A 9,872-nucleotide genomic window follows, 5' to 3' on the forward strand; every position below is an offset into this window, starting at 1 on the left:
AAATATTATGAATCCCCCAAGTCTTGTGTAAACTCTCTATTTTGTTCTTCCCTGGATCTTAATAAGCCAGGTTGGCTCTCGTGATTCTTGAGGTTGATTTTTAAATGGGCCACTAGAGGGAGAAAGGGTTGTATGTTTGTTTTGAAGTGTGTATTGCAGAATAATGAGGTTTTCTTTGTGCAATTACTACAAGTATGAGCTCCCTGTTTGTGATTGCAGGGTAATTTCATCTTAATGTTGATGATGCCAACCGCATTGCAGATCAAAGTGAACTAGTATAAATCACAAGCTGTGTTCCTATTAAAAACATATTGTTTAGATGGAGATGGGAATCTATAACAATTCAAAAGCTTTCTTTAATCACTGAAGTTCAAATGCTGTCTTTAAAATTGGACTTTTGCAAAATGAGGGTAAGCATTGCATTATATATGGAATAAATTCTAAAAATAACTATGGTGTGATGATTTGAGAAGATGAAAGACGAAAACTGACCAGCTTCCAGATCTAGTCATTGGAGTATGAAGTGTGACCTTTCAACTTTATTTTTCTGAAAATTTGGTTATCAAATAACCAAGAATCGAAATCCAGCACTGAGAAAAATAATAGCAATGATAATTCACATTAAGGTACTTGTCCTGTAGTAACTCATTTGATTTTTACGACAACCTTTTAAGGTTTTTTATTGTCCCCATTTTACAGAAGAAGAAACTGAAGTCCATGTTAACAAATGTAGTGAGTACCAAAGCTGGATATAGCATCTGGAATTATAGCAGTTTTAGCAGTACAAACAAACTTAGGTGGATTTGGGACTGAGAACTTAATAACTGGCAGAAGCATAAACCATACTCACTCATTAATTTGGTAAGGATTTGTTGGGAATTGAATAACTCATCTAGGCAAGTCCCTGGTTTTAAGGAGCGGAGCTGAAACTAAGTAAAAAGAAAGTAAAATAAAGCAAGCTAAGCAGGGGTCTTGGAGGATGGATTAGGTTAGATATTGGGATCAGATACAGGACTGTTTCCCAGAGGAAGTAATCTCCTCCTGGTAGAGTTAGCACATCATCGCTCAGTGTGACACCAGGACACTGGCTCTGTTCCCAGGGAAATAAAGTACTCTATGCAGTCTCCTAATGTCTTCGTGTCACTCTGAGATGAGCAAAATTAGACCATTTGAATTGCCTGGAAGGAGTCCTACATAGAGTTGTTAGCCAAAGACATTTTGCCAAATTTGTCTTGGCTCCTGAGTAGTCAGGTCACTCCTGGGTCTTCTGCAGTTCCAGAAAAAAAAAAAAAGAAACAAACAAAGAAACAAAGAAAGTCTAAAAAGTGCAGATCTTATTTCAAAACAAAGATAAAAAGTCCAGTAGCTTTTTGCTTATTACGGGTGCAGATATTCATGTAACAGTCTTGATAAATGTGTTTATTTGATTCCATTATTCAGCTTCTGCTCTGGTTTGGTTTTGCTGACTTTCTACCTTGTGGTCAACATATCTTCTGGCTTCAGTAACCCCTCTTACATTCACACAGGACCTTGTTCACCATCCCCAGTGGAAATCAATTGCCTTCCAATCAAACTGGGTACCACTGGGGTTCTACCATATGGCCTTCACTGAATCCCCAAACTGTGTGGAGTACTAATATTTAATGTTTAGGATGCTCAGCCAATCTCTGGGCTTACTCCAAGTTTAGTTTTAGAAGTTTCTCTACTGGATGATTCTGAGTAATGTAACATCCCGTAGGGAAAGAACATGGATTTGGGAGCTAGTCTTTATGCTTAACAAGTGGTGATTTCCAAAACACTTAATTTATCCATGCCTTGATGTGCTCATCTGCAAAATGGAACAAAAATATTACATTGCAGGTTTCTTGTGAAAATCACAATTAATAAATTAAAATTTAAATTAATCTATGTGAAACAACCATCAGGAGACCTAATTATTTTTAAATGGCAGCAGTCATTTTTAGAGTAAGCATTGTCTACACTCCTCCTTGATCAGCTCTACCTGTGTTTTATTATTGCGTAAATCAGCACCAGTGTTGACAAGACAATTGGCCTATGGTACAAAGTCATTTTGCTGATACCATCTACCAAGTGGAGCACACTTCACCTGATATTCTTCCTTTTCCCCTCCCACCCCTTCTTTCTTCACTCTTTTTCCACCCGTCTTTGGTTTCTTTCTCTGTTCTTCATTTTATTTTCACCCTCTTCTCCTTCGCTCTATTCCAATGTTAATAGGAAGGTGGTTTGGTCCAATCATGGGCACCAAATAAAACCAACACACTCTTATACACTTGACCTGTCAAAGATGCTGCCCAAACTCTATCCATATCCACTTGGCACTTACCTTTCCAGGTATGAGCTCCAAGCACCTAGGATGCTCTAAGGACCCATCTGGTATGCTCAGCCCACTCACAGGTCTGACAAGCAGTGCTAGGGAGACACCCCAGAAGCAACCTTCAGCAAAAGAGAAATGAGAGTTGGAGGATTACATGCCTCAGTTTTCCCTCTTCCATCTATCAACTCTGAAGTCTAGGTCTTCCAGCTGTTCCCAGTTGAACTGAGCCCCAGTTGCATGTGGAAAAGTAACTTGATCTTTAACACACCTTGGATTGACTTTCTTCCTTCCTATCTCACTTACCACGACCCTACTGGGCCATCGACACTATATCTCAGCTTTTGCTTCCAGAGAACCCAACTCAAACTAACACACTTCCCCCACCCACTCAACACCTTCAAATTCAGAGCAGTCCCTCACTGTCATGGGCTAAGATTCAGCAACCAGGCAACCCAAAGTAGAAAGAGAAGAAAGGGAGTGAAGGTCTGTCACAGGGTACCTGCTGCCAATTTTGTCTCAAATCTAAAACAGGATTATATTCACAACTCACTGGTATTGCTAAATCTTTCTTACTCCTGTTTTCACAGCATTGGTCACCCAGCATTATCTCCTTATTATTTAACCACAAAGAGTTTCCCTATTTCTTGAAAGACATGGCAAACAGTTCTACAAACAATGGAGACAAATAAGAGGAAAGGAGGGGTAAGACAAGATAATACAAAAGGAAGAAATGATTTACAGTAGAAGGGGTAGAGAGAGAAAAGGGGAGGGGAGGGGAGGGGAGGGGAATAGTAGAGAATAGGACAGACAGCAGAATACATCAGACACTAGAAAGGCAATATGTCAATCAATGGAAGGGTAACTGATGTGATACAGCAATCTGTATATGGGGTAAAGTTGGGAGTTCATAACCCGCTTGATTCAAACTGTGAAATATGATGTATTAAGAACTATGTAATGTTTTGAACGACCAACAATAAAAAAAAATTGGCTGATGGGGAAAATATATTGGTGGTACTAAGAGCTTGCCAACAAAGAGTTATTAAAACATCTCCCTGGAACAGTTGAAAAAGAAAACCAACAAATTGCTCCATTTCAGTTGATGTGAGGTAGTGAGGTGGGAGAAGAAGGGAGAAATTCCTTATAGACATTCTCATTTTTCTACTCCCTAAGCTCTGTAGCAATTAGATGTCAACTATGAGCACCTATTCTTCATTATTCCCTTACATATTTATCTGCAGTCAACATTCTTACCTGAAATTGGAAAGCTGAGGGAGGTACACTTTCTTCCTTCCAGGAAACTAACACTAATGGTCAAATTTAAGTGACAGACAAACATTCCTCATAAGAATACAGCTCCAGCATGAGGTACACATTTTTTTTTCAATTCCCCTAAATTCTTAATGTCAACAGAAACTTAAGGGTATAGTGAGCAAGGAGTTCCACCAGATGTGAACATTGTGAATGTTTGAGATATATTTATATTTTTAAAAAATACAGAAAACTTATGCAAAGTTAAGAAAAATCATTCATAGCTCTATCACTTTAATATTTATAAACAACAAAATTAACTCCCCATACACATTGACCCTCTCTGAGGGGGACACAAGTCTACTATAATTGACAAGCCCCCAACCCCTTTTTATGTCTACCAGGTATAAGTTTTTTCACATATTTAAATTCAGCCACCTGCTAGTTTTCAAAAAAAATATAATTTGTACATATCATTGAACAATTTTTGTTCCTACCTAATATTTCATAGGTAGCCAACTGTCTAAGACATCATGTATAAGTCCACTTGCATAATTTTCAATGACTATGTAGTATTCCAGTATTTAGAACTTCATTTTCCAAAGAGTGTCCAATGACTGCTGGTTCTCTGAGACATGCTATCTTTCATTTCATATGAATTACTGCAAATTATAGTTTAATCTTTTGTAGATTTATAATGCACTAATCTATTAAAGTTGAACATGCCCTACACGCCCCCCAATTTTTTAAAAAATAAAAGAGTATGATTTATTTGGCTCAATTCTAAGCAGACAGAAAGCTATAAATGACGACACCCATGCCCACCCCCTTTGGATTATCCTAAGGGGAATTGAGGGCTGGGATGTAGCTCAGTGGCAAAGCGTCTGCCTTGCATTCGCAAAGCCCTGGGTTCGACCCCCAGTTCCAAAAAAGACAAAAAAAAGAACCCCACTAAGGGGAATTGAGCTCAGGTGACAAAATGTGTCTAATCTTTTGCACTTCAAAAGATAGAATATATCATAATTATAATTGTAAAACACCAATCAACCTTTAAACTTCCCAAAACAAGTCTCCAAATTTTTATTCTAACACAATTGTCAGTATCCTTGACCATAGAATCTTCTGTTGTAAGAATATTCATAACTCAACTTGGAAACTTACCTTTGAAATATGTGTTGAAAAACATTCATTTAAAATCTCAAAATTAGAGGTTAAGCCGCCTTTGAGCCATCTGTAGCCAGGGAGAGAATGTTCACAAACAACTGGACTCCTTGCTGCCTGAGAAGTGCTCTGAGGAGTTTTATCAAGCACCCAGGTGTCTGCCCTTAGAATTACACTAACAATCAGCTTTTTGATCCTAAGTAACATTTGACAAAACAGAAAATTATTTTGGTTAGATTCTAATTGCTAAAAAAAAAAGCTACTTTTCTGTTGTTTCATTATGCGTCAGTTTATAGTCAGAATCAAAACAACTGTCCATTAGTGTAGTTTCTGGGTTTTTTTTATTTTTTTATTTTGTTGTTGTTGTTTGTTTGTTTGTTTGTTTATAGAAAGGACAATTATATATACACAAAAGTTAAATGTACAGGCCAAAGCTATTTCACTTTTTTTCATCTGCTTTCCCTAACTCACTCCAAGATTAGGGAAACATACCCAATTTTAAGACAACCTCTATAACAGAAGTTCTATTTTGTTTGCTTGTTTATTTGTTTGTTTGTTTTTGTACTGGAGACTTAACCCAGGGACACTTTACCACTGAGCCACATCCCCAGTTCTTTTATTTTTTTTATTTTGAGGCAGGTTCTCACTAAGTTGCTTAGGGCTTTGTTGAATTGCTAAGATTGGTCTCAAACTTTAGATCTTTCTGCCTCAGCCACCTGAGTTGCTAGAATTACAGGCATGTACCATCAAGCCAGGTCTGAAACTGGTCTTTATTTGGAAAAATACCTTGAGGCTTCTGACTAACAGTGAGGAAAACTTATGATAGGACTAAGTTAAGGCAAATGAACAGAGATCTGGGTAGATAGTTTTGCACATGAAGTGGGAGAGATTTGGAGAGTCAGGGAAAAAATGGAAAAGAAAGACAAGTACAATCTTCAGGTGGGACAGACAGCCTGAAGGAGGGCAACAGAGGAGTTTGCAAGAAAGTCAACTGGTAAGGAAGTCCCTGTACAGGGTTTCTAATATTTAGCCTTAAAGTTATCATTATTTAGCTATGTAACACATGTATGTTGTGTACCTTTTATGAACTAGAGGTGGAGGGTGAAAGAGACTAAGTCCTTGATTTGAAGAGCTTTCTTGCTAATGCTATCAGTAAATGATCATCCCACTAGGGTAAACTTACTGTGAAAAGACAAAATTACAATTTAAAGACCTTACTTGACTTTATTTTCTATTCTAGAATTGGGCAACACTTCATTCTATAAGATGGAATGAGTGTTCCCATGGGCTGAACAGGAGAGGTTGGATAGACAGGGAGAAACTGAAGAAAGGACACATTAAGAACAAAAAGCAAATTCATTATTTCAAAGTTACTTTCCTTATAAGATGGGGACAGGGAGACAGAACAAGAAACAGAACTATCACTGATTGACTAACTTCAGTTTCTATTAGGTTACTTCTCTTGTATAAGGGGTAAGACAGCAGGAAATTGATTATCTCGAAACTAGTCTTTCTTGGAAATTGGGCTGTTATCTCTCATTTCTCTTGGTTTCTTGGAAGGTCAGAAAATTGGTTAGATTCAATATGGTGATAGGAAACTCTAGTGTGAGTGAGACCATTTTGAGTTTTAGTTTGGTCTCTCAGGGCTTAAAGAGAAGCCTGATTCCAAACAATGGGTCCCTATAGTTTTTAATCAACATTACTTTTACTCAAAATCACACACTTAATTGGTTTTTGTATTGTTTCTCCAGAAACCAATCTGGAGGTGGAATTCTAGTGCAAGAAATGTATTTGGGAGTTGATCCCAGAAAATACTCATAAAGGGAAAAGAGAATGAGGGCAGAGATGAAAACCAAAAAAATAAAACCTAAAAAGGAGAGGATGGGGACTTGCTAAGCAAGTGATTATTTCGACTCAGGGCACTCCACAAGACAAGGTAGAAGTGTCTCAGAGTTATGTCCAATGAGAGGCAAAAGATCTGGACGCTTTATTCACTAATTCCTTTCAATCATTGGTTGAATGAAGCCTGCTCGTAGGGGAAGAGGAGGTTGGTAATTCTTCATTATTTCCATCTTGCCATACGCAGGTGCAGAACGAGCTGCCAAGGCTTGGGAAGCGCTCAATAACTGGTACTGTAAGTTGGTTCAGTTCCTGCCTACATCCTCAGTCCCCAGCTACCACCAGCACTTCTTTCTGTTGGACATAGACTGTCAATTTACCAGACACTTGACATTTCTGAAATGGGCCATGCTGTAATATAATGCCAAGGCTTTATTTGTGCCATTCCCTTTTTAAATGTCTTCCAACTCATCAAATTAAACCTTTGTCCACCTTCCACATATCCTTGATGAGTATTTTCTGGTTTCCCCAAGCAAAAATCTACTAGTCCAGTCTTTATTACTGCTACAGAAATCCATCTTATCCCCTGTAATAATTGTTGCTCTCACTCATTTCACAGTATTGCCCAAGACAATTTAATGGGAAATTCCTTGAGTATGAGGACTCTGAGTTACCCCTGAATACTGAGTGAGTGGCACCAGGTCAGCACACAATAAGGTCTAATAAATACATAAAGAGTAAGTGTAGGGCAGTGTGTGAGAGAGTTAATGAATAAGCAAATCCATGCAGATTGAAAGTAGGCAATAAATGGGAAACATAAGTTTTGGGACCAAATGTGTACAACATGTCTCAACCTTCTTTGTTCTTCAATGTGGCTATGTAATTAAGTTCTAACCAATAAGATATAGATTAAAAATTCTACATACAACTTTCAAGAAACATTCTTAAAAGGCTTCAACTCACAATAGCCAAACTATGAAACCAGACTAGGTGTCCATCAATGGAAGAACGGATAAAGAAACTGTTGTATGTATACAACAGTTTCAATAAATGGAGATTTATTGAGCCATGAAGAAAAATGTAATTATGTCATTTGCAGGAAAATGGGAAGAACTTGAGAATATTATGCTAAGTGAAATAAGCCAAACTCAGAAAGTCAAGTCAAATGTTTTCTCTCATGCGGAAGCTAAAAAGGAAACAGAAAAAAGTAGGGATGTGGGGAGAATCTCATGAAAATCAAAGGGAGTTCAGTAGAATAGAGGAAAAGAAGCAGAGGATGGGTGGAGGAGAGGGAAAGAGAAAGTGCTGGAAAATTATATTAACCAAACAATATTGTTATATTGTGTGCATGTACAACTAAAACATGCCAATAAAAAATGTAGGGAAAAAAGACAGGTTCTTGCTCTTCTTTGAACTTTCTCCTTTTTGTTATCTGGAACTGGATGGAAGTGATAGATGGAGCTTGATCTATTATCTAAGAGCAGCACTATCCAATAGAAACAAAGGGAATGAAGGAAAGGGAGAGGAGATGGGAATAGAAAAGACAGTGGAATGAATTGAACATAACTTTCCTATGTTCATATATGAATACACAACCAATGAAACTCCACATCATGTTCAACCACACAAGAATGGGATCTTATTTAGAATAAGTTACACTCCATGTATGCATAAGATGTCAAAATACACTCTACTATCTGTATATCTAAAAAGAACAAATAAAAGGGGAAAAAAAGAAATATGGCCCAAGCCACAAATGAAGACATTGAATTTTAAATTTTCTAGTAGCCTCATTAAAAAATAAAAATAGGCAAATTAACTTTTAGTAATATCTTTTTTTTATAAATCTTTAAAATTTGATGTGGCTTTAATACAGCAATTCTCAGTTAGGACTAGCTGCATTTCCATAGAACACCATGGCTACTACATGGGAGAGCACAGTTTTAGATCACAGGAAGCAAGCCATGCTTCAAAAATGACAGAGCAACAAAACAAAAACAGCCTGAGTCCCTGAAGATTATGGAGCTGCCCTACCAAGGCTGGGCAGCTTATCTCCAGGTTTCATTTATGCTGAAGAAGAAAAGACTTCTATCTTCTTTTAAACAGTTGTTATTTTTGGTTTTCTGCCACTTGTATCAGAATTGAATTCTAGCATATTCAATGTGCAGTTAGTTTTTCCTTAGGATCCTCAGAGGATTGGTTCCAGGACCCTTGTGCATAACAAAATCCATGGATACTCAAGTCCCTTATGTAAAATGCGGTCGTATTTGCTTATAACCAACACACATCCTCCCATATATTCTTACATCATCTGTAGACTACTTACAATACCTAGTAAAATGTCAATGCTGTGTAAATAGTTGTTACATTATATTGCTTAAGAAACATGACAAGGACAATAAGTCAGTACATGGTCAGTACAGATGCAAATTTTTTCTGATTATTTTTTTTATTCACTGTTGGTTGAGTCCACAATCCAGAACTCAACAAATGCAAGGTTTTACCCTGTGTTCACATCCAGCTCTCTAGCATGATATGAAGCAAGCCTGTTAAGAAAGCTCTTCAGCTTGCTGAGCAGGAAGGTGCACAGAGGTGGTGCACAGGAGACCCATGTGAAGGTTTTATTTGGTCTTTCCAGTATTTGCCAATTTTAAAAATTGGACATTTCACATAAAAATCCAGACTTCCAGCTCCTCTCAAAATACTAGATGACCTAGTAATGCTGACCCAACCATAATTGGCTCAGGCTGAGTTCTAGGTGGTCCCATGAAGTCTCCATTTGCCACTGTCCCCTCACTCCTTAAAAAATTAACTATTAATATGCCTGATTCAAATATGTTTAAGAAGATGTTGGCTGTAGCCTGGTCCAGTGCTCCATCCTCCACTTTCTATGTGAACCCCAGTTCAAAACTTTCCCCTTCTACAGACAATTGTTCTCACTCTAATGGGAACTGCCTCCCTGGGAGATTATGTGTCTTTCCCATAAAAGTCAGCCCCTGCCTAACACAGATGTGCACAAGGCTGACCTCTTTACCTCAAGGTGGGACCAACTTTGTACTACAATTCATGTTTTAAAGCATGACTCCAGTCATGGCCATATCCTAGCTCAGTTTCTTCATCTGCTTTATCCATCTTTCCTCATTCTCTCTCCTAAGATTATTTCTGTAAGAAATCAAATGCATCAAAATTTCCTACAAAGCTCAGCTTCTAGTCTGAGTTTCGTAAAATATGAGTTTTCAATTCATAGATTAGAAGAAAAGCCAAAGTGTACTGAAACAGTTAAAAT

This window comes from Ictidomys tridecemlineatus, chromosome 5 (genome assembly GCF_052094955.1).
Source record: "Ictidomys tridecemlineatus isolate mIctTri1 chromosome 5, mIctTri1.hap1, whole genome shotgun sequence".
In the NCBI taxonomy this organism is placed as follows: domain Eukaryota; kingdom Metazoa; phylum Chordata; class Mammalia; order Rodentia; family Sciuridae; genus Ictidomys; species Ictidomys tridecemlineatus.